Consider the following 25,083-nt stretch of genomic DNA (forward strand, 5'->3'; position numbering starts at 1 on the left):
TCTTTTGACTTCTGAATACTAAATGATTTATGATGATTGATGTCAATAAGTGTAATATATAATTTTCAAAATAATATGCTATTCTGGTTTAGCAAGTTTACGGTTTTACTGATACTGTACACTATTTTGCAAAATTCTATTTTTTATATATATATATAATAGAATTTTCCATTGACCTGGATATTCCATTATTTTATTTATTAGTTTCCTCTCTAAAATTTATAATGGCCTCAGGAATTAAGATTTACTTTCCTTCATCCACGAGGGCCATCCTCAATAAAATTAAGGACCGGGCATTACAGTCGACCCTTCCCAAAATTGCTTGTCCTCAAGCAATTATGAAATAAGATGTTGAAGAACTTTCTCACTTTCCCATGTAGCATCTTCTTCAAGAAGATTTTTCCAATGAACTAGATATTTCATTGTTTGTCACATAGTTGAACTACTCGCCAAAAACTAAAACTCGCCAAGGCCCAAAATAAACTCCGCAACTTAAAAATTTGCTTAAATTTAATTAGAAATGCATTTTTTTTTGCAAAATTCAATGAGGAGATTCATACAATGAGTCAATAAATGAGTACACAAAAGAAACAAGCTGAGTCTAGATATATTTGATTGATTTAAATGCAAATTGGGTACAAAATGGCATCCTCTTGTGGAATGCTAATGGCTGATAGACTGAAACAAAATGAAATAGCAAATTGTTTTTGTAAAACTAAGAGTAAATACTACATCAAAACATTTTACATCTTCCTTTTCCTAGCTCTAGTGAAAACTAGGTGAGAGATAGAACTAGAGGGTCTAGTCCTAGGAGTCCAATGTGGCTCCTCCACCTCGCCAAAATGAGGTTGAGGGTAGCACCCCTCACAGGGGTCTGAGGGTGAGAGAGAGGGGTAGTGAGATAGGTCTAAATCTTGGGGGAGAGAGGAGAGAGCGGTAGAGAGAGGGGATAGAGGAAGAGTGATAGGGAGATAGATAGGTCTAGAATTCAGGGCAAATAAAGTGAGTGAGAAAGAGAGAGCTAGAGAATGCTAATAGGAGCCTACTGATTAGTGAAATTTGACTAAGTCTGAAAATATAGAAGATCCTCTACAAACCTAGAATTCGCATTATAACTCCTAGAGATTTGAAACCACTCTCAAACATCCTACCAATATATACATGAAATATAACTTACAAGTATAAAAAAGGAATAAAACATATTGAAATATGACTTATGTATTTTTCCTTTCTTCTACTTTATGTTATATTTCATGTATATATTCTGATGAAGAGAATGAGACTGTCTTGAAAAAAAAATGATAATTTTTTGACATGTTTGGGCCTCTTTTTTTAATGCAGCCGAGTTTTTGCCGAAAACTCAGCGAGCTTTTTGTGAAAAACTCGGCGAGTTTCTTCTACGAGTCAATGGCATAAATACTCACCCAGCTCAAAACTCATCGAGTACTCTACGAGTATTCCATCTATAGTTTGTCATATTCCCGATTTTTGAAGTGACAATAAATTAAAATAATTTTTATTAAGTTGTCAAAAATAAATAAATTATCCAATAATGACTTAATATTAATTAATTTAATTAAATAAACAATAAAATATTATAATGTCACCTTATTAAATCAAGATTTTCAATGTTCATGTCAACCTTATCTTCTAGAAAGTTCCTGGAGGTCTTTATAAGGAGGTTTACTGGGAGTTGTAAAGCATGCTAGAATTTAATTAAAAACTTATGCTTTCTGGAGACAAAAACCTCCATGAGTTTGATTGAAGAGCTGGACGAAAACCTAGTTCTTCTGAAGGGGTGGATTCGTGACAGAGTCTACATCCATGCCAAATTTGTGAAGTCTCCGATGGAGACAAATTTGCAGCAATATGGGCTTTTGCAGGTATGGGACATTCAAAATTATGACTTTGATATGATCAATCTCTAAGGGTGTAAGCAGGTTACTTATCTGTGTGACCTGGTTGCCTGTCTGTGTGAGTTGGTTGCTTGTCTGCACGATTAAATTACTAGAGCACTGCAGAGAGGTTGATTATTAAATTGAGCTTCCATCTATTGCCAAATTATATTAAAGCCTTCATCGGTGATATTTTTATGGGTCCGTACTCCTGAAGCCGTGAATCTTCTTTTGAGCCGACTCAGTGTAAATCGCAAGCCTTGGGTTCCTTTTCCTAAATCGCTGCGCTGACGGGGGCATATATCGAGAGATTCATATGTCATTCTATTATTGTAAGCGGTGGGTAAATAATTGCCCGAATTATGAATATAAGCCAACTCAATAGGGAGCTGCATATAAGTTTGATACATTCAAATTAAATATTTGGGGTTAACAACTATCGGTGATAAAGGTTTGCCAGCAATGTAATATTTAGCACAGGGTTCATATTGTGAACGGAGGCATTGGTTATTGGAACAACATCATCAGCAATAAAATTCATCACCAGTTCAGACCAAAGGGAGTAATTGTCCGGAGCTGCTTGTGACGGAACACCAGCAGTTGTGGAACAGTTCAAAATGGGGTGATAATAGGATTGGTGACTTCCAACACCAAACATCGCCCTATATCGACCTATTCATAACCCGAAGATTATATTGAGATTGTAACGGGTGAAAAATGTAAGTCTGTCTTAAAATTCTGAAAGACTTGTTTTCTGAAACTCTCCCATAATTAACCCATGGTCTTGCAAACTCGCATGGCGTAATATTGTGAAAAAAATTATATGAAATTCGAGTTACCTTGAATCCATTTTAATCTATCGTTCTAGTTTGTATGGGTGTTGGAAATTGAGTTTTCTGTTACAAGTAGAAACAGGGACATTACAGTGGTATCAGAGCAAAAAAATTATGCGAGCCTGTGGGATGTTAAGGATGATTACGGAAATGGCAGAGAGGGAAAATGAAATTGCAAATTCTAAAATTGCTAGTTGGTATAACAGATATCAAAAGGTTAAGAGTCTACTAAAATTTCAGGAGTACCTATGCCTGACAAGAAATATTATACCTGTGAATGAGGAGATTATCAGAGTCTTTCATGAATACTCAAGGGGATGTCAAGCCCAAAAAAGTAAAGAAGAAATGGATCAGAATCTCAACCAGAATAAAAAGAGGTTAAAAGGTTTGAGGAGTTTGCTAAAGACACAAGTTGCAAGTATAATGAGTCAGAGTATTGTCCTAAAGATGGGTTGGATGAAGAGACTAAAATGAATGAGAAGAACAAAGAGTTAGAAGAAATTTTTAAGGAAGATGAAAACTTAGAAGTGACTATTAAAGAAAAGATAGAAAAGAACGAGGAATCAATTGCTTGTGATCTACAGCTTACAAATGATCATGGGAGGGACAAAAATCAGCCACATAAGAGTTTGATCAAGCAAGAACCGATTATTGCACCTACAAGTGGAGAATACACAAGTCTTCATGGCGACCACAAGGTTGAAGAAAATGACTTCCTAGAATTGGCCAAACCAGCATTGACTGATCAGCTATGTAGAGGTACGAATCCTACTAATGTTCAATTGTGTGAGCCAACTCTACATCTTATTGGTAAAGAAGCAAATTGTGATTTGAATAGTGATGATGCTCGTACATATAAAAGTAATATAGAAATTTGGTCATGTGGTGAGATGGATTTTCCTTGTTCCATACCCCCGATTACATTGGAGAAATATATGTTAAGATTATATGAAATATGTTGTCTTAGAGAGCTGATTGCCTAACAAGGTGGTCCTCCAGTATGATAATTTTTGGTCTGTCATGGATACTTCACCATGGAGTTGGTTGGAGGTAACAAACATCATAGCCAAGCAAGTGCAGATATGGATCAGTTTAGTGACAGCTAAGGCAGCTGGACACACCTCACAGACCAGCCCCTATGAGGAAGCAACTTATCATGGAAGAAGATGCAATAAAGAACAACAGAGACACTTTGAAGAAGCACGCACATGTTCCTGATTTTCTGAGTTTGATCAGCAGTCCTTTGTTATCATATGAGCCTTACATGGAGGACACTAAGGAGTGGATTGATAAGTATGAGGTAAAAGATTGTAATTCAGATTGCTCACAGTCTGATTATGCATCAGCAGTTAAAAAAGAACATGAGGTAATTGTTTCTACTCATGGTTATGTTGGTAATCCTTTGATTGAGCATGATATTGGCCTACCCCAAAAATGTGAGTTGTGTGGAAGAGATGTTGTGAAGGGAGCTGAGTTAATATGGCATGTTTATGAACATTTACTCAAGACATTAGACTTCAAGAGTCACATCACTTGGAAGGTCAATTGAGGGTAAACAAAGACATGATTACTGCTGCCCTAGCTCATTTTAATGACACTCACAAGATGCTAGCAGATTAGCATTGGAATATTCAAGGAAGACACAAAGGCTTTTAAGGAGAACTATCTCTTGCACCCTTACAAGTACTCAAAGAAGCTTTAGTTGTGATGAAACTAAATCACATACACCTACTTTTGGATAGAGATCATATCCTTGAACTTAATGAGATAATTTTTGATGCATTGAGAAGAAAAGAAGATGAAGTAGATAAGCTTACCTATGAGCTTAAGGCTACAATGGACTCCTTGAAGAGTACTCAAATGGCCCTTCAAGAATCAGAAAATAAAGTTGATTAGCTTTGTTTGGAGTTGAGCTCGATACATTCTTCATCATCCAAGTCATCTACAGCGGCCACACCCAAAAAGCAGCAACTTAATATGAAAATTGTGAAGAGTACACAGAAGAAAAATTCATGGGTCTTCAATGTGAAGTTTTTAGAAGAGAAGACATAGATACAACTTGCAACATGGGACAGAAGTCATGACAGGAGATACATTTGGTTTACAGTTGGAGACAGCTCTTATTGATGACCATTCACTCATGAAAGGTGAGGTGACTAAGGTCTACAAAGACATCACACAAAGGCATGAAGAAAAGACTGATTTTATATTTGCAGAATTATGAGTTGTCAGCCCAAATACATGAAAATGTAGGTTATGGAGTGTTCCAATGTTGGAACTCAAGATTTGAGAGTCCAACAGGAGGCAGTTGTTATGAATCCAAGTCACAAGAGGTCTGGGTTTGGTTATTTCAGCATGGAAGATGTAAAGAAGACACAAAGTATGGGTGTTGGTTGGCCACAAAGAGGTAGGGAGGCAAAGTTGCTGGCTGCCTGAACAAGACAGCACTTACAAGAGGTCAAGGAATGCTGAAATCATATAGATCAAGCAAGGCAACGAAGAGAAACCCTTCCTCAATCACTATTTCTTCCGAGGGAAGTGAACTTGGAGTTGGATCATATAGAGGATGATCCTCTTGGGTTGAGCAAGCAAGAACATTCAGGTTGGTGTGAACAAGAGAAGAGGTATGATTCAGAAAATTTTAGTGGGATATCTACTTTGCATCATCAGGTTCTTGAGCCTCCTCTTTTAGAGGATCCTTTGAAGTCTCAAATCATAGAGGAGGATAAAACAGTTGATTACACACAAGTTGGATCAGCCATTAGTGTTATACCTATGCATGTAGAGGGAGGCATAAGTGTTTTGGTTGAGCTTTTGATCATTCAAGGAGAATTTGAGGAGTTATCTCTCCTAGAGGTTCTCATGGTAAAACTTAAAGTTTTTGGATCAGCCTATGGAGTGTCCATGGATGGGGGCATTGGTGATGCAGCATGTAGACTCTCTTGGAGAAGCTACTGTTACACTTCCACCTCATGATACATTATGGGAGTATTGTTGATGTGTATTTTGTACACAACCAAACACAGAATAAAATACCCAGAGGTATCTTATCCTCTCTTGAGTAAAGCTTCCAAATGCTGAAGATATCGCAAAAAAGGATCAATTGGAAGGACTTCAAGGTTCTGCTTTGTAGGATCTCTACTCGCAGATAAGCACCAGTGGTCGTTGTGTTTGCTGTTTCTTCAAGGGGCCTTACGTACTTTCAAAGAAAGTCTGTCCGTGCTACTATCTTTCCAAATGAGGAAACAGGATTTTCCTAATACTAATAGATTTTCAAAAAAGATCAAAAGATAAGGGTTTCGAGGAAGAGATACTTAAACTAATCCTAAGAATGACTTAATGAAGACTGGTCTTGATAAGATTCTACCAATTTCAGTATCGCCAAAGGATTACAACTTCACTGGAATTGGTGCGATCTTCTAAGGGGATTCAATGATTTTCAAATCACCAAGGAGATAGATACTATCAGGGAGATACATATCAATACTTCTAATGATAATTGAACTCTTAATCAATTTCAATGTTTCCAGTTGACCACACAAGGCGTTCTTACCATCAATAAGGAGCTAGTGGTTTGGAATGTGAGTCTTATCAAAGATCAAGCACAACATTCGTCCTTCAAACTTAAAATCCAAATGATATTTCTACTAAGAGTGATTCAAGAAGATAAACAACCATGAAGATAGCCACAAGGATTGCAATAAAACACCATAACTTCAATATTTTATTGATCTCATAGCCAAATAAACAACAATTGTTCAACTTTCTCTCTTCACTACTCAATTTTGCTACAACCAATATTAAACTTATTTCTCTCCAACTTTCTAACTTTTCTAACCTTTCTAGTCCTCAAAAATGAAATGAGTGAGGGCTTATATAGCATCCTCAAATACAATGAACGGCCCGGATCAAAAGAAGATCGATGGCTGAGATTTTGACACCTAAACCCTAATTAGGGTTTGTTACAAAAAAGTCCTCATTTAGATAAACATTATTAATCCATAGCAAATAAAAATTGGCACAAATAACAAGGAGACATAGACCAATAGGAATTAAGCTGCCACATCATCTTATAACAACTTTTCATCTAGAACTTTGTTCCCCTTCCTATGCTCTTTTTTAGCATATTCAATGAATCTGGACGTGACCGCCTCAATCTCAGCAATGGGAATCTCAGGAAGATTCTTCTTTCATCCAATCCAACTTTGACTTGATTTTGCAAGGCAAAATAGGTGATTGAAGGATTTTCGCCCTGGACCCTTTGGAAGGGTCAAGAGCGATTTTCCTCCTCTGGCCTAAAATCATCATTTTTGGAGACAACCATCAACTCAAGGGCAATCTCAAGGGCATCTTTTACCTTGGTCTAGGCATAGCTTAGCATAAATTTGAAAGGAATAGGTAGATTTTAGGATTTTCGCTCTGGACCCTTTGGAAGGGTCAGGAGCGAAAATCTCATTTGGCTTCAAAATTTGCATTCTTGGCAACCAAAATCCACTCTAAGGCAATCTAAATGACTTCTCGCACCCTTGTCCAAGCTTGACTTTGCTCAAATTTTGGAAAAAAAGATGATTTTAAGGATTTTCGCTCTGGACCCTTTGGAAGGGTCAGGAGCGAAAATCACTTTTAGGCTCAATTCCTTCATCTTTCATTGTTTCTAGCAACTCAAAGTCACTCTTAGGGGTAACTTCTCCTTGATTTTACCTTATCCCACACTCGATCTAGCAAAAAATTGATAGCAAAGAGAGGTTTTGAGAAAATTCGCTCTGGACCCTTTGGAAGGGTCAGGAGCGAAATTCTCATTCTTGACCAAAAATCATCATTTTTTCAACTTGAAACTTCTTTGCAAGGTAGAATTTCATCCTTCATTGCCCTAGGAACAAGGTTTCATGTCCAAGAAAGGTCAAAAAGTAGGCTCATAAGGAATTTCACTCTGGACCCTTTGGAAGGGTCAGGAGCGAAATTTCCTTTCCTGGTTAAAATCCCTTATTTTCATAACTTCCAAACACTCTCAAAGGCTAGATCATGTTCATTCTTCTTCTCATCATGCCTTGGACATCAAGATTTGGCCAAACAAGGAAAGAAATGCCTCTTAGAGAGATTTTCACTCTGGACCCTTTGGAAGGGTCCGGAGCGAAAATCTTTACTTGGGCTAGATTCTTCATTTTTTTTCAATTCAAAACATCTTCAAGAGGCAAAGACAAGCTATCTCCCTTCCATTCAATTCATAAAAGACCAAGAACTTGACCTTCTTCAATGCAAAAATAAGAACTTTTAGGAATTTCGCTCTGGACCCTTTGGAAGGGTCATGAGCGAAATTTCCTTTTTGGTCCAAAATCCTTCATTTTCAATGCTTTCAAACATTTAAAAGGCAACAAGAATGTCCAACCTTCCTTCCAAGATACCCTGCAAATCAAAATTTAGTCAAACTTAGGAGGAAATGAGTTTTAAAAAGATTTTCGCTCTGGACCCTTTGGAAGGGTCAAGAGCGAAAATCTCATTCCAGGCTAGATTGCTCATTTTTCAAGCTTCAAACCATCTCATAAGGCAAAATTAGATCATTTTCCACATTAGGAACAAGGTTTCTAGTCCATTCAAGGCAACAAATAAGGTTTATGATGAATTTCACTCTGGACCCTTTGGGAGGGTCAGGAGCGAAATTCTCCTTTAGGCCAAAATCTTGTTCTTCAAAATCAATCAACTCCATCTCCAGGCAAAAACATATCAATTCATCCTCAAACATGCCTTAGAAACCAACACTTAGCCAAAATTGGGAAGGAAATGTGGGCTACAAGATTTTTGCTCTGGACCCTTTGGAAGGGTCAGGAGCAAAAATCATGGTTTGAGCTTGGTTCTTGACCTTTTGAACTCCAATTCTCTTTGAGAGGCAAACATAGACCCTTCTTCACGCATCCCCATCAAGATCCTGCCTTTAGCCAAGTAAAAATGAGAGCTTTCAAGAATTTCACTGTGGACCCTTTGGAAGGGTCAGGAGCGAAATTCATCCTCTTGACTAAAATCTTTCATCTTACCCATCATCAATCACTTCCTAGGGCTAGAACATATCAATTTGTCTTTGCTATGCCTAAGGAAGCTATAATCCTGGCCTTGACAAGTGAAAATTTGATGCTAAAGGGGATTTTCACTCTGGACCCTTTGGAAGGGTCAGGAGCGAAAATCATATTCTTGGCTAGTTCCTCACCTTGGTTCATTTCATTTTCCATCAAACTTGATCAAATCAACTTCCTTCTTTCACTATCAAGACAATTCTCCATCCAATTTGGTCTAGGCAAGGTCCAACTGGGTTTTCAGGGCCAAAGGGAGGCAAGAAAGGGAGATTTCGCTCTAGACCCTTTGGAAGGGTCAAGAGCGAAAATCTCATCCTAGACTAGCTTTCATCATTTCAAAGCCTTAAAACTCTTCTTCAAGGCGAAAAATGTATCAACTTTCTCAATTACGCCTCAAAAGTCAATAATCTTGATCATTTCCTTCCAAAACTCCTTAAATCATCATCCAGTGCATTCATTCATCAATTTCTGAAATCACCACTTTCATCCCTCTTTGACCACTGACTTTGCTCGATTGACTCAGACCTGGAAGAAAACAGGACTCTAACAAGAAAACAATCAAACTAGACCTATCCTGACCTGAGACCTATTCACCCTCTTCTTCAATCTCACCATCCTGATTCTCCTGAAAGGAAATACTTCATTAAGGCAAACTTAAGGTTCCAGGCAGACAACTAACGACCTCCCAAAACTAGGCTAGACTCAGCTTGAAAGAAACCCTAAAACGAGCTTTCAGAGATTAGCCCTAATCTAGCCAGCCCAGGCAACCACTCACTCACTCAAAACCTAGCAAGCAGAGAGAAAAACTAACTAAGGGAAAGAAAAACCCTAAGAAAAAAAAAGGGGGTCCCCATTCTGATGGGGCGATGTGTGAAATGGTCACAACAAGTATGAAGTTGCTAAATTTTCAGAGTATGAAGTGCACATAAGAAATGTTCTTCGTGTTGGGTGGCATTTACTTGGAGTGAATAAGTCTCAGCTGAGCCTTGGTACATGGCAAGCTTAAAACACAAAGATTTTAGGGACAATTGTTGATTGGAGGAGCTGGAGAGGATTGTATAGTCTTTCTCTTATTGGAGGTTGGCTCATTGATGAACTTCCATCATCCATTGTCATTAGAGGTACTTATTGCTTCACTTTGTGTGAGATTCTCAGCAAAATAGATGATGTCCTCATTTACAACAGCAGCATATGGTATATTATAATGTCCCCTACTAAGAGGTTGTCTTATTCCCAATAAATTAACACATGTTACTATACATTATTGTGGTTTCGATTCACTTTTCTAAACCTAATGCATGAATTATTATTATCAATACATTTGACATTTATTATATTCAGTCCTATCTTAATTCTCTTTCCTAATCCTAATGAGGGATGGGTATTTACTGTCATAGGGCGCTGACACCACCTACAAGGAGGCTCCCTCAAGGCCCAGGACTACGTCTCTACCTGTTTTGGGCTTACCATCACTTGTGATTGGGTTTATTCACCTTTCCCTACAAACACCAGCTTACCCACTCATAGGACTTAGTAAGGAATTAAGACTAGGCCACTAATATAATAAACTATCATGTATTATGAATGTATATGAAATTAAGTATGACTGTCATACATATTGCAGTGTATATTAATATTACCATTAAATTCTGTATAAGAACATTATCAACCTTCATATATTAAACACACATATTAAGCACATCCCTATGCATACCACCAAGAACAAGGATGTTACTGCCTGTAACATAATAACAGTTCTGATCTGCTCTGGTCGATGGTGTTCATATTGGATGCTTTTGAGTCCTTTCCTCTATATCTCTCCATGTGAGGGAGAGGTCACACCTCTTCATCATGTGTGCCCTTTAGCAAGAGACACACCCTTTCACCATTAGCACCCTTTGAAAGAGCGCAACTATTCATTATTTCTGCCCTTTGAAAGGGGCACAACCTTTCAAAATCAGATCTGCACTTCTTATTTAAATCAGATCTGCACTTCTAATTCCCCAAATTATCCCCCCTTCAAATGAGTTCTCTTCTCCTTTTATACCTCATACTTGGGGTAGTCGCAACTTATCATTTCATGCCTTTCGACCATTCATTAACTTTAATCAGATTTTATATATATTTAATTATATTTTTATTTTATTTTATTCTTTTGTATTTTAATTTTATTTTATTCTTTTGTATTTTAATTTTATTATTATTAAATTATATTTCAAAGTGGGATCACTACATATATTGGCATGTCTGATTATGCACTTAGGATGATCATTGTTCACATCCTTGGGAAATCATACAAATTTAGATGGATATTGGGCATTGGTGGCTAAGTCACCAGGTTAGGCCGAATTTCATCCTTGAAGTTCGAAATTCGTCGAACTTCAATTTATTTGTTTTTTTTTTTTGGCCTTCTTCTTCTGTGAATATTTCTTAAATACATCTTCAGTCTGTCGTGAGTTGCGGCCTGCAAGAGAAGTAGTCGCGCACACGTGATAGTCGCAGCCTGCAGGAGAAGTTCGACTGCAATTTTTGCCTGCCGTTCATGCCCTAACATATGTTTCCTATGGTTTATATTTTATAAATATGTCATCTTTTTGTAACGATTTCAAATCTATTTATCAATGTTAAACTATTTAGGCAATTTTATAGATATATTACATATATTTATTAAAACAATTTAAAAATTACATATGGCGAACTTAATTCGAATTTTATACATTTCAAATTTTCCCCTCATCGAACTTCATTCAAATTTCAAAGTTGTCGAACTTCGAATTCGAATTCAAACTTGGTGACTTAGATTGGTGGTATGAGAAGAGAATTCTATCCCCCCACTTTTCGTGTGTATAAGAGTGTGATGATTCCAGATCCGTCAATCGGCTTCGTAATGGGAATGCTTCAAGATAATGAAATTGCAGAATTCAGCACTGCTGACAGCATCAAAGATTGGAGCAGCGGAGTGATGTAACATTTTTCATATGGTTAGTTTGCGATCCTGGTGGTACAGTAGAGAATTGCTTGAGGACAACCAATGTTTGAGCCAGGAGGATTGTCATGTTCCCGATTTTTAAAGTGACAACTATTTAAATTGATTTTTATTAAGTTGTCAAAAGTAAAAAAAAATATTCAAATATCACTTAATATTAATTAATTTAATTTAAAAAACAAGAAAATATTATTATGTCGCTTTATTAATTAAAAATTCCCAATGTTCATGTTGGCCTTATCTTCTAGAAAGTTCTTGGAGGTCTTTATAATGAGACTTGCTAGGAGTTGTAAAGCATGCTAGAATTTGATAAACGACTTACGCTTTCTGGAGACAAAAACCTTCAGGAGTTTGATTGAAGAGCTAGACGAAAACCTAGTTCTCCTGAAGGGGTGGATTCGCGATGGACTCTACATCTGTGCCAAATTTGTTAAGTCTTCGATGCAGACAAATCAGCAGCAATAAGGGCTTTTGCAAATATGGAGATTCAAAATTATGACCTTGAAATTATCAATCTCTAAGGGTGTGAGATGGTTGCTTGTTTGTGTGAGCTGGTTGCCTATCTGCACGATTAAATTACTAGAGCTTTGTGGAGGGGTTGATTATTAAATCGAACTTCCATCTATTGGCAAATTATATTAAAGTGTTCATCGGTGACATTTTTATGGGTGCGTATTCCTAAAGCCGTGAATCATCTTTTGAGCCGACTTAGTGTAAATCGCAAGCCTTGGGTTCTGTTGTGACCATAGATGGACTACTTGCCGAAAACTCGGCGAGTTTTCAAAAACTCGCAAGTTTTTTCACTTGGCGAGTATTTACGACTTTAACTCACAAAAGAAACTCGCCGAGTTCTTAGGAAAAACTCGATGAGTTTCCCGGAAAATCTTGGCTGCATTAAAAAAAAGGCCCAAACATGTCAAAAATTATCTAATCTTTTTTTTTTCAAGTCAGCCTCATTCTCTTCATCAAAATATATACATGAAATATAACATTTCCTTTCTTATACTTTAAGTTATATTTCATGTATATATTGATAGGATGTTTGAGAGTGGTTTCAGATCTCTAGGAGAGTTATAATGCAAATTCTAGGTTTTGGAAAATCTTTTAAATTTTCAGACTTAGTCAAATTCAATAATCAGTAGGCTCCTATTAGCATTCTCTCACTCTCTCTATCTTACTCACTTTATCTGTCCCGAATTTTAGACCTATCTATCTCCCTATCACTCTTCCTCTATCCCCCTCTCTACCACTCTCCATCTCACTCTCTCCTCTCTCCCCCAAGGTCTAGACCTATCTCTACCCCTCTCTTTCTCACCCTTAGACCCCCGCGAGGGTTGCTACCCTCAACCTAATTTTATTTTGCAAATGCTCGGTGGCAAAGTTGGGATGGAAATACCCCAAATCTCAAAAAATTTGCCCTCAGAATCTTATGTCAGCCTTGTAGTTCATCCAGTTGTGAGCGCAATTGGAGTTTGTTTAAGGCCATCCACACGAAGAAGAGGAGCAAGTTAGCCAAAAAATGCCTTAATGACCTTGTCTTTGTGCAATATAATCTTCGGTTGTGCATAAAGAAGGTAGAGGAAGCACCAACTAGTCCAATTGATTTGGATGGTATAGATCCTTACAGTCATTGGACAGCATAGGAGCAACCTCATTGTTTACAGAGGATGACATCAATGATTTGGAGAGGCAAGTTACGGAGGAGGAAGGGGGTGGATTTGGTTTGACACTGGATGACATTAAGGAGGATGAGGCATTGTCAGTGCCAAGGGAAGCTAGAGGCAGAGCTACATCCAGGATGGAGAACGAGCCACAGCCTAAGCCAGTCATACCGAGCGAGGAGGCACAGTCACGCGGCACGCCCACAACAAACTTCTAGGACTAGACCCTCTAGTTCTACCTCTCCCCTAGTTTTTACTAAAGTTGGGAAGAGGAAGACGTAATTGTATTGATGTATTTACTTTTAGTTCTACAAAAACTATTTACTATTTTGCTTCTAGCCATCAGAATTTCTCATTAGGATGTGATTTTGTACCCACTTTGCGTTTAAATATATCTAAACTCAGCTTGTTTCTTTTGTGTTCTCAATTATTGACTCATTGGATGCATCTTCTCATTGAATTTTGCAAAAAAATGCATTTCTAATTAAATTTAAGCAACTTTTTAAGTTCCTGAGTTTTTTGCCGAGTATAGGCTGAGTTTTTCCCGAGTTTTTTTTTTTGGCCTTGGCGATTTTTGGTTTTGACGAGTAGTTCAACTATGGTTGTGACCTTTTCACACATCGCCCCATTGCCAACGGGGACCCCCTCTTTCCTACTTTTTGTGTTGGTTAGTTTAGGGTTTTGGCAGCATAATGGGCAATTTTGAGTTCCTGTGCCCAAGTCTCGGATTTTTGATCATGCCAATTTGTCGGTTAGGGTTTTTGAAGCTATAGGATCAAGTGCGTAAAGTTGAGATTTTAAATGATCCTAATTTTGTCCAAGTGTAAGACCTTTTGAGCATTAACGTGTTTTTGAACATCATCGTTGGTGATTTTAAGTGCTCAGGTGTTTCAGAACCTTTAGGAGTTGTTTTCTCGCTCCTAGGAGGTTATTCAAGTCGATTTTGTACTTTATCCTGATAAATTTCCTTTTGTTTTGCTCAAATTTTGGTAAATTTGCCTAAGCCCCGTTGCATTTTATTGAAAATTCTAAGTGTCCAAATGATTTTGAGTGGTTAAATTGTTAAATTCCTAATGAAAATCCATATTCTAAGGGTCAAAATGTCAAAATTCCTCATGCGAGGTGCTTTTCCACTGGATTCTTGATAGACCCAATTTTTCCCCCACTCATTATCCAGACATGGGGCGATTTTCCACCAGAGAGATGAAAATTTGACTAGGTGTGGGGATTCCTCCTAACAACCCACAATTTTCCACCAGGACTGCAGATGACTTTGATGGGGACTAAAATGATGATTCCTAATGCCTATCAATTTTCCACCAGGACTTTTATGACGAAATTTTGGGGATTTTTATCCGGATAGTGATTCCAGACCTTAAGCGAATTTCCAGAAGTGACAATTTTAATGATTTTGGGTCCAGATAACTATCCAAACAAGGGTCAATTTTCCCCCAAGATAATTTTTTGTGCTAAGTGGCGAGTTTGAATTGGAATTTTCACTCCTGACAGAGATCGATTTTCCCCTGGAGACCAAATGTGTGCAAAGTTGATGAATTTTGATGGGAATTTTATCCCAACATGGGGCGATTTTCCCCAATTGGGCATTTAATAATTTTTTAATGGTTTTGGGGGATTTTTATCCCAATTAAAATCAATTTTCCCCCTAATGGTCAATTTTGATTTAATTTTTGAAATATTTTAATAAATTGACCCCACATTTAATTGTTTTTACAAACGTCAATGATTATTTTAAAAAATAAAAAACAATTAATATATGATTTGCAATGAGCATTTAATGAATTTCACCTTCTAGAAGCAAATCGATTTTCCCCAGGCAAGTATAAGTATCAAAGTTTTATCCCGCATTGCTTGTGTGGTGAGAACTCAAGGCAAAAGCAAGTTGAAAGGAGGGTGTCCAGCGATATTATAATATTATAATTGCTTATGGTGATGGCTAAGTGGTGAATTGGAGACATTTTTATGGCTGATTGTGACTTTTCCAACTAGGCGATTTCTTTTGCTAAGTGTCATTTTGACACCATTTTTCAAGTTGGAGTTGCAGCTTCAAGTTATTTTCTGCCAAATCAGACCTAGGCGATATTTTTAGACAGCCATTGGAGGCCATTTGAAGGCATTTTTCAGACTTGTGTGATTTTTGGGAGGTGGCGCCATAGTTGGAAGGGGGCGATTTTATTTTAGAAATTATTTGACACCATTTTTGGTGTATTTCTTTCGTTCCTCGTAGCTGCCATTGTCATTCCTTGCTGTAATAACTTCCAAATCTGAGTTTGACGCCATTATTGCAGCTTGTGTGACCTCCATTATTGGCAGGTAATTAATTTTGAGACTTAATTTTTTCATTGCCTAGCCAATCCCAACCTAGGCAATTTTGTTTGGAGGTGTTTTTTGGGGAGGTTTTAGAACATTTTCAGACCTTCTTAATGCTGTTGCAGGTCTAAAACTTCACTGTCAAGGGGCTGTCCTAAGAAACATTCATTTCCAGCCACTTACCTATTTGGGTGATTTCACTTGGAGTGCATTTTTGCACCATTTCTTGGCAGTTTTCTGAGTTTACTATCATTCCTAGAGGTGCTGGTAAGTCTTGTCTTCATATTGAAAATTCACTTCCAGCCCTACATACGTGCTCAGATTTATTCATTTTTGCCTTGGGAAATTTATTTTCATCATAAATTTTGCATAACGCGTGATTGCAACATGATTTTAATGACTAATTTATAGAGTTGCTGGGTGTCTTCAGACTTGCTGGCAGCCATTGTTGACTTGGGAAGGTGTCCTCAGACAATTTTTGTGTGAAAACACTACTTTTCACACCTTTCCTAGTTCAATTCCCAATCCGGTATACTCCTTTGCACTCTAATTTTGATAAAATTTCTAAGTATAAGGAGGTGTCTTCAGACATTGTTAAGTTTGAAAATTTATGATTTTAATGATTCATAAGGTTTCCATACCCTAATCTTGTCATATTTACTTTCTACTCATTGATGTGGATAAATTTCCTAATTTCATTCTTAAAAATTGTATAATTATTAGGAAATCGGAACTTGTTTTTGAATAAGGGAAAACAAGCTTTGATTGGGCCCCTGAAACCCATTACAAACAAAAGATCAAAAGATATACATTAAAGCGCTACAGAATGCAAAAGACAGCAAACAAGAAAAGGAAAGCTGACTAGCAAAAAAGGCCAGCAAACGAGAGACAGCAAACAACAAACAAGACCAATAGAGAAAGAGCCCAGGTTAGGTAAAGTTCTGAAGCATCTCAACGGCTTCCAGCTCCAATTTGCTCCATATTATTAGTCGTCCGCTTGATATCATCAATTTCCTTGCTTTGGCTTTGCATCTTTCTGGTGCTCGCTTGGGTTCTTCTGCCAAGACCGGTCTCCTTATCATCAAGGGTGTCTTCCTTCACATCAATGATGCCCAAAGTGGCCTTATCCCCATGGTCATTTTCAAGCTTACTGATAAGAGCCTTCATACTAGCAGAGGCAGCCCTTAGGATCTTATGACTTTGCTCACCAATCTTCTTGAGTGTGTTCTCAACTCCTTCGAGTCTTTTTTCAGTAGCCTCGGCTCTGTTCTCCAGGATTTGGAAGCTATTATGTTAGGCATTAATGATCTCCTTATCATTATTGATAGCTTTGGTAAGTTCACTGAGACACTTAGGGAGGGAGCTAAATTTACCAGTGCCAATAGCTTCTAAAGTCTCAATTTTTCTGGCTTCCTGGGCTTGCTTGGTTTTTATACCAGTAAATTCCTTTTGCAGCCAGAGGAAAACCTTGTTGAAGCTATCTGTGCCATTTTTGATGCAAAGGTCAATATCTAGATGAGGGCCTTGTCTCCCGCAATTTCCAAATTCACCTCTAGACCTACCTCCCTGACATCAGAGCTCTGAGCTTCTTTCATGGCCGTGTCCTCCCCTGCCAGGCCCTTATCGTTAGAACCAGTCATGAAAGGCGTTAGGTTCTTGGTTCCCACTTCCTCATTTTTTAGAGTTTTCCTTTTCTACTTCTGGCTCGAAAATATTTGGACCTCCTCGCTGTCAGTATCCATGTCGTCATCAGTCTCATTTTCCTCCTCATACCAGCCATCATCATCCTCCCCCCTCTGCATCCTTTTGGCCCACCCTTTGTTCTATAGCTCATGCCCTGTTTTTCTTTTTCTCTTGCTCGACCCAGCGATTTGGGGATTGTCCTCTACCTCAGCTTCCGTGTCATAGCCATCACCATCATCATCCTCAGAGTAATCCAATTCCTCTTCTGACTCAGAAGCCTTAGCAATGTTCAAATGGACGGTAGTATTCTTGATGTGATTATACAAAGTCACCATCAGACCCTCATGCATAGCAGGATTGGTTTGGGGGTTGGAAATTGCATCCTTTATCCCTACATTTAGGGCACAGAAAAGATAATATGGGATGGAAATTTTCTCTTTATACCGAAAATGGTTCAGAATAACAAAATGATAGCTGTAAACCCTAATAAATCTCCCATCTAAAGTGATAAATTCCATAATAGCAAGCAAAACCCTTCGCCAAATTAACTTAATTACCTTCGGCGAGTAGTAAGTATGGCTGCCCTTCACCAACTTGGCTTTCTCCTCCTCGTCCTTAGGAAATTTCTTCACAACAACATCTGAAATCTTCCTATCCCTATAGAACTTGATGTCATCCATCGGAAGACCCGTAGCCTCAACGATCATGGTTTCAGTCACCTTGACCTTCCTACTGCCAATGGTCAATGTGCCTTTATTCCAAATTTTTGAAAATTCTTGTAATTTCGGTTTGTTTCTCTTGCATTCTCTCCATGAAATCAATCATCTTGGCTGCTTGCAGCACAGCCTAGACCTGAGGACGGTCCCTCCATTTATCAATAGTGGTAGCCTCCGTTCTCTTGCGATTTCCACCCATATTGTTATCGTTATCTGTCAACTGTGAATTATTACAGTAATGCTCTCTCCTAGCCATCACATTCTCAACACAATTGTATTTTATCTTGGCCCACACCACTTCAGAGGTGTTAATATCATTCTTGAAGATTTTGTTATTCCTCTCTTCCATATACCCCAAAGGATATGTGCGAAGGAAAACTTCCATAAATTTCTTATGGTCAGATTATTAGTAGTGCAGTGTCAGCTTCTGAAACAATCTTGAATCTCCTCTCGGAAAACCCAATTCAAACCCCAATGTTGAAAAAACATAGCCCAGATAGGATGGACATAAGGACAGTGTATAGAAATGTGGTTTACTGATTCCTCATCATTGAGACAAAGATAGCATATGTCAGAGATGCAGAAACCCCTCTTTCTCAAATTATCAATGGTTAGAATCTTATTTTGCAAAAGAATCCATAAAAAGATAATATATTTAGGAGTCAAACCTGGATGCCAGGCCTTAGCCCAATAAGGGTTAGGGTCTTGGGACTAAGCCAACATAAGGACAGCAAATGATACGGAATAAATCCCTGAAGAGGTACCACTCCACACCATGTGGTCTTCCCTTCTGGCTTTTAAGATTGCATGGTTGATCATTAAGTTTACCTGCTTTAGGTTGGGATCAATAGAGCTAAGGTCCACCCAGTTTTGATCTCTCCAGTAATCAGCAACTTTAACACCGAACTTCTCCTTACAAGTTTGGATGAGCATCTGAGAGGCACGCTTATTGAGAGGGGCTCCACCAATCTAGGCATCATCCCAGAAATCCACCTTCCTGCCATTACCTATGGCCTAGAACTTTTGCCTAAACTAACAATAACTTTAGCCTGGATAACACTGTTCCAAATAAAAGAGCCACTTGGTATCTGATCAGAGGCAAGGAAATCTTCCATGGTGGGAACCACCCGTAAGTACTTAGCCTTCCAGATATCATTCCATTCTCCATTTCCCTGATAGATTCTACAGATTTGTTTGGCTAGAAGAGTCTTATTCAAGGTTCTAATATTTCTTAAGCCCAAACCCCCCACCTTTTTGGGTTTACAAACATTATCCCAGGCTATGAGTGCCACTCTATTCTTCTCCTCAACCCCAAACCATAGGAAGGCGTTCTGAATTTTCTCAATAGCATCAGCAAATTTTCCAGGGATTTTGAAGAGGCTTAAAGCATAAACCGGAAGACTCTGGAGAGAAGATCTTAAAAGCTGGATTTTTCCAGCTTGACAAAGAAGGGTACCTTTCCATCCTGCCAGCTTCCTACTGAATCTGTCAAGAAGACTATTCCAGAACAACTCTAAAGGTTTCATGCCCAAAGGGAGACCCTGGTAAATAGGAGGAGGCTTTCCAATTTGGCACCCAAGGATTCGAGCCATCCTAATATGTCTACCCTCCAGGGTGTTGAAGAAGAAAACAAAACTTTTCTCCCAATTAATCGTTTGACCCGAGGCAGAACTATAGGTGTTGAGGAGATTCTTCATAGTGGACGCTTCTTTGATCGAAGAAGTACCCACTAAGATGGTATCATCAACAAATTGCTAGTGGGTACAGGCTCTGAAACCTGAAGAGGGGGAGATTCCTACAAGAAGCCCCTGAGAAACAAATTTGCTAATAAATCTACCTAGACATTCAGCTAGAATAATGAAGAGAATAGGGGAGATGGGATCCCCCTGCCTGATGCCCTTAGAAGTTTTGAAGAAGGGAGAAGGCACACCATTCACAATTACAAAGAAAGAAGGGGTCGAGATAAGTTGTTCAATCAGCTGAATAAACCTAGCACAAAAGCCAAAAGTACCAAGCACCTTACCCAAGAAGCTCCAGTCAACACGGTCATAGGCTTTTGACATGTCCAACTTAATCAGAAAGCCTTGTTTCTTCGATTCCACCAGCGAAAGTATGTTTTCATGAATAGAAATGATAGAGTCAAGGATTTGTCTACTGGGAACGAATCCACTTTGTTGGGGCGAAATTATCGATGGAAGAATCCTTAGCAGTCTGCCAGTAACCACCTTGGAGATAATTTTATACAAAGAATTGCATAAGCTTATCGGACGGAACTTATCCATAGAATAAGCCCAAGGGCATTTGGGAATCAGAACCAGAAAAGTAGCATTGAGTTCCTTTAAGATAATTCTAGCCCCAAAAAACTCTTGCACACCTGTAACCACATCACTATTGAGGATGTTCCAAAAGGCTTGAAAGAAGAACAATGGAAATCCATCTGGGCCCAGGGCTTTATTGCCATCAAAAGAAAAAACTGCTTTTTAAACTTCGTCCTCAAAAGGGATGGCCACCAAAGCCTTGTTCTGAACATCATTAATGATGGAAGGAATGTTCTCTAAGAGGATCCTCTGAGAACGAACATCGAGACCACAATCCGCCAAGAGAAGAGGAATGGAAAAAATTATGGCTTCATTCCCAATCTCATCGTCCTTCCTAGTTTCAATTCCCCGAATTCTCAACTTAGAGATCCTATTTGCAGCCTTATGTTTCATAGCAGTCATGTGGAAGAACCTAGTGTTTCTGTCCCCAAGTTTAAGCCATAGAGATCTAGACCTTTGTTTCTAGAATTCTTCTTCTCTTCTAATAATCTTATGGTACTTCACAAGCACTTCATTTTCCTCCCTGATTGATACTTCATTGTATCCACTAGTTTAGATTTTATCCTGCATTTCCTTAAGCTCAAGCTGGGTTTTGGACTTGGCTGCAAACAGAAAATCAGAACTTGTTATCAAGAATATTTTCCGAAGTTGCTAACTTCCAGCTTCATACAAGTACAATGTCGAAGTCGGGAATTAGCATCCGGAAAGAACAACAAAGGATTGTTGAGACGGAATTCTATCCAGAATCCAAGACTTCATCCAGATGGAAGGAGATTACAGACACAAACATGCATTTCCTAAACATGGACCAAATGCAGTAGTGGATGTTCGGAATTGGAAGCCAGATTCCTTCCCCAGCTTATGTAAACATTATGAAGAGTGATATTTATCAGGCCGCTGGATTCCCGCAGTCCATACAATGCTGCGAGCTTATCCTGAAGTGTGCACGATGTTATGATCAAGACTCCTAAGGGTGTCGTCATTGCCAACCTTGCTAACGATGTGATTGCTGAGGTGTTCGGAATTCCACGTGGAGCAAACATGAAAGATAGAACCAAGGACGAATATGAAGAAAGATATAAGAAGATGGATGCATGCAAGACCGTAGTGAACAAGGAGCGGATGATCAACCCTAGGTCTCATCATTCCAAGGCTCCCAAGACACTCATATGAACAAACTTCAAAGATGAATATAGTGATTTGGTATTCCTCATAACCGAGTGATGGGGATGCCGCATGGTGCAATATATGATGGATGAATGTTCTATTTTATCCAAGATTGTCTGAAGGAGGTTGATCAATTGGTCAAAAATCACAAGTGACAATCTAGATTTTCAGCTGAGGAATGTGGAGAGATCCAGGTCATTCGCCATGACTCCTACCTGGTGTATCTACTTGCGCGATTTGTTACCTACAAAGGATTGATATGCAAAGGTGAAGTCGAGAATGGACAACGACAATTCAGAAGTAACGAGTGCTATCCGCAGTTGAACATGTATCGAATTGAAGATTATACAAGAGTGAATGATGCATTCACTATGTACATAACGCGGATGTTGCAAGGCGGAATCCACAGGAGGTTGTCCAAGGAGGCAATAGAGCTGATAGAGAAATATGGATCATGGTACATACAGTTTCCCACTTTCACATATGTAATATCCCCACTTTGAAATAGAATTTAATAATAAATGATAATAATATCCCCACTTTGAAATAGGATTTAATAATAAATGATAATAATAAAATTAAAATATAAAATGTATAATTAAATATGATTAATAAAAAATTAATTAAGTTAATGAAAAGTCAAAAGACATGAAAGGAAAAGTTGTGACTCCCTCAACAATGATATATAAAAGGGAGAAGAAAACCTCATTTGAGGGGGGGGATAATTTGGTGATGAGAAGTGCAGATTTGATTTAAATAATAAGTGCAGATCTGATTATGAAAGGTTGTGTCCCTTTCAAATGGTAGAAATAATGAAGAGTTACACTCTTTCAAAGGGTGCTAATGGTGAAAGGGTATCTCTCTTGCCAAAGGGCGTACATGATGAAGAGGAGTGACCTCTCCCTCAAATTGAGAGATATAAAGGGAAGGAATCAAAAGCATCTAGTGACATCACCATTGATATGATCAAATCAGAATTGTTATCAAGTTATAGGAAGTAACATTTGTGTTCTTTATGGTATGCCTCCCAATATGCAGGCGACATCTACAGTGCGAACTCCAACCGCAGGCTACAATCTGCGTACAGGTAAGAGGGGTTAAGAAGTCTTAAGGTATATATGTGTGTGGACGTGTGTGCCACACACACACATATGCATTTTTATGAATACATATATCTCTAATGATTACTTATATGAATGTAGCAATAAAGATAGGAATCTATGTAGAATATGTATGTATATTTAGGATCATTAGAAAGATTAAAGAATATGTAAATGAAGACGTAAATTATGGAATGGAAAACAGTAATGAATTATAAAATGTAATATTAATGTGATTATATGATGAAGGTTATAGAGAAGAAATTCCCTTAGCCTAATGGAGGGATTATGATAATCCCTGGAGGGCAGTAGATACTGAATATCTATATGCATATATATGGCTTGGTTGACTAAGTTCATCCAAGAAGAGACGGATCTGGCCGATCCCCTCTGAGGACTTGGATGATGGGATGCATCATCTAAGGCAAGGAATTGACATAGGGTCTTCCTTGGATGGCTTGGGTGTAAGAGGTTACACCCAAGACAGGAATCGAATTAACCTTCGATTTCCTGGAGGGCTTGGATGTAAGAAATTACATTCAAGAAAGGAGTCGAATTAACCTTCGATTTCCTGGAGGGCTTGGATGTAAGAAATTACATTCAAGATAGGAATTGAATTCACCTTCGACTTCCTGAAGGGCTTGGAACCAAGATGGATTCCAAGAAGGCGAGCTTCACGACCGCCTAAGGACATACTTTCGTATGGCAATCGTATCCTTTTTATTAGATAAAAGTTGTGATTATGTTAAGTAAGTATTTTAAAGTTAGATTGCAATTTAGATTACTTATATATATATATATATATATATATATATATATATATATATATATATATATATATATATATATATATATATATAAGTTAGATTATGTTAAGTAAGTATTTTAAAGTTAGATTGCAATTTAGATTACTTCTATATGTTTGTTGTATTCTAACAATCTATTTTGCAGGTTAATGATCTCTAACTAGTAGGGACATTACAACATACCTAAGGATTCATGGATTTCAATCCGAACCTTACAGGCTTCCTAGGTATCCTACAGACAGAATGATATTACTTGAAGTGGTGAGACAACTTCTAGAGTTTGATTCTATCCAGAAGGACAAACATAGAACGGGCATGTCATTTCCTATTTCGGTGGGGAAGACATTGGAGGTTTGTCAATCTGCCACAACAGCTAGCACAGCAATTGAAGAGCTTGCATTTTATCGCCTTGCGACATACAAAAGAAGAGAAAGGTTTGATCCGAATAAGAAAGTTGGAAGGATCAAGGAAGATAAGTTCATCCACAAGGTAGACATAGAAGATTATTGGGCCAACCTAACGAACGAGCAAGCAGTGAAAAGAAGAATGTAGTCCAGAATGTCCGTGGATTTCATGAGGAAGTGTGGACTTTTCCTCATTCCTGATCAGATATTAGATGACAATATGAGAATGAAATGAAGAGAGCTATTTTATTGCTTAATTGGTTAGAACAAGAAGTGATAGATTTAAGTGTATTGATGAGAGAGGTCTTGAGTTTCTCCCGAGGATGGGTAGACAGTCAGATGAACAAGTTAGTTGACATGGGTGTTATCTTCACTTATGAAAAGATGAAACAAGAGGAATCTGCTTCGGAAGATGATCAAAGAACTATCAACGACATAAGAATTCATGCAGAAGAGGAGAGCCAAGCTCCTAAACGAAAGGATGACACACCAGGAGAAGTCAAGGCTAGAGGGAAGAAGATCGAGGAGGTTAAGAAGAAGAAGCAAAAGACTATCATTCCTTCACCTCCCCTCAATGTCTCATCAATCAAGGAAGTTGATGTGCCAGAACAAAATAAGGAGGTTGAACAGTGTTTCAACACAGTGTTATTGCCAGAGAATGTCCAGGATTTACATGCCACAGCTACATCTGCTCCACCTAACGAAGATGATGATCAGTCAGGATCTCCTACTGTCCTCTTGGAGGTTAGTTTGGGGAAAAATGTATATGATTTGACCAAGGATAATCCCGATGATGATGATGATGTTATCTTGGCATTGAGAGAGCTTGACCGAGAGATGTGTCTCGATGATGGTATGGAGATGGCCACTATTCCTGATTGGCTGATGAAGAGTATGGAGAATGGTAAGAAGATGGTGGAGGCGCAGCCTATTGATGACATTGATAACTACTTAGCTAGGAGCAACAAGGAAAAAGAACCTAAGAAAGTTGGGACTTTGTCACATATAGCTAGAGATCAGACAGGGATGGGGATTGCACAGGTGGTTGTTCTTATTGGAGATGTGTGTTGGAAGGAATAATTTCTCTTGCCATCGTTTACTACAGTTTTCTATACTCAACC

General features: G+C 38.2%; 1 protein-coding gene across 1 annotated transcript in view; it reads right to left on the minus strand.

Annotated features, from left to right (window-relative positions):
* LOC131030489 (uncharacterized) overlaps positions 1–25,083 on the minus strand; it is a 103,448-nt gene that overhangs the window by 46,436 nt on the left and 31,929 nt on the right. The gene's annotated exons all lie outside the window — the stretch shown is intronic.

Source organism: Cryptomeria japonica, chromosome 2, assembly GCF_030272615.1.
Source record: "Cryptomeria japonica chromosome 2, Sugi_1.0, whole genome shotgun sequence".
NCBI lineage: Eukaryota > Viridiplantae > Streptophyta > Pinopsida > Cupressales > Cupressaceae > Cryptomeria > Cryptomeria japonica.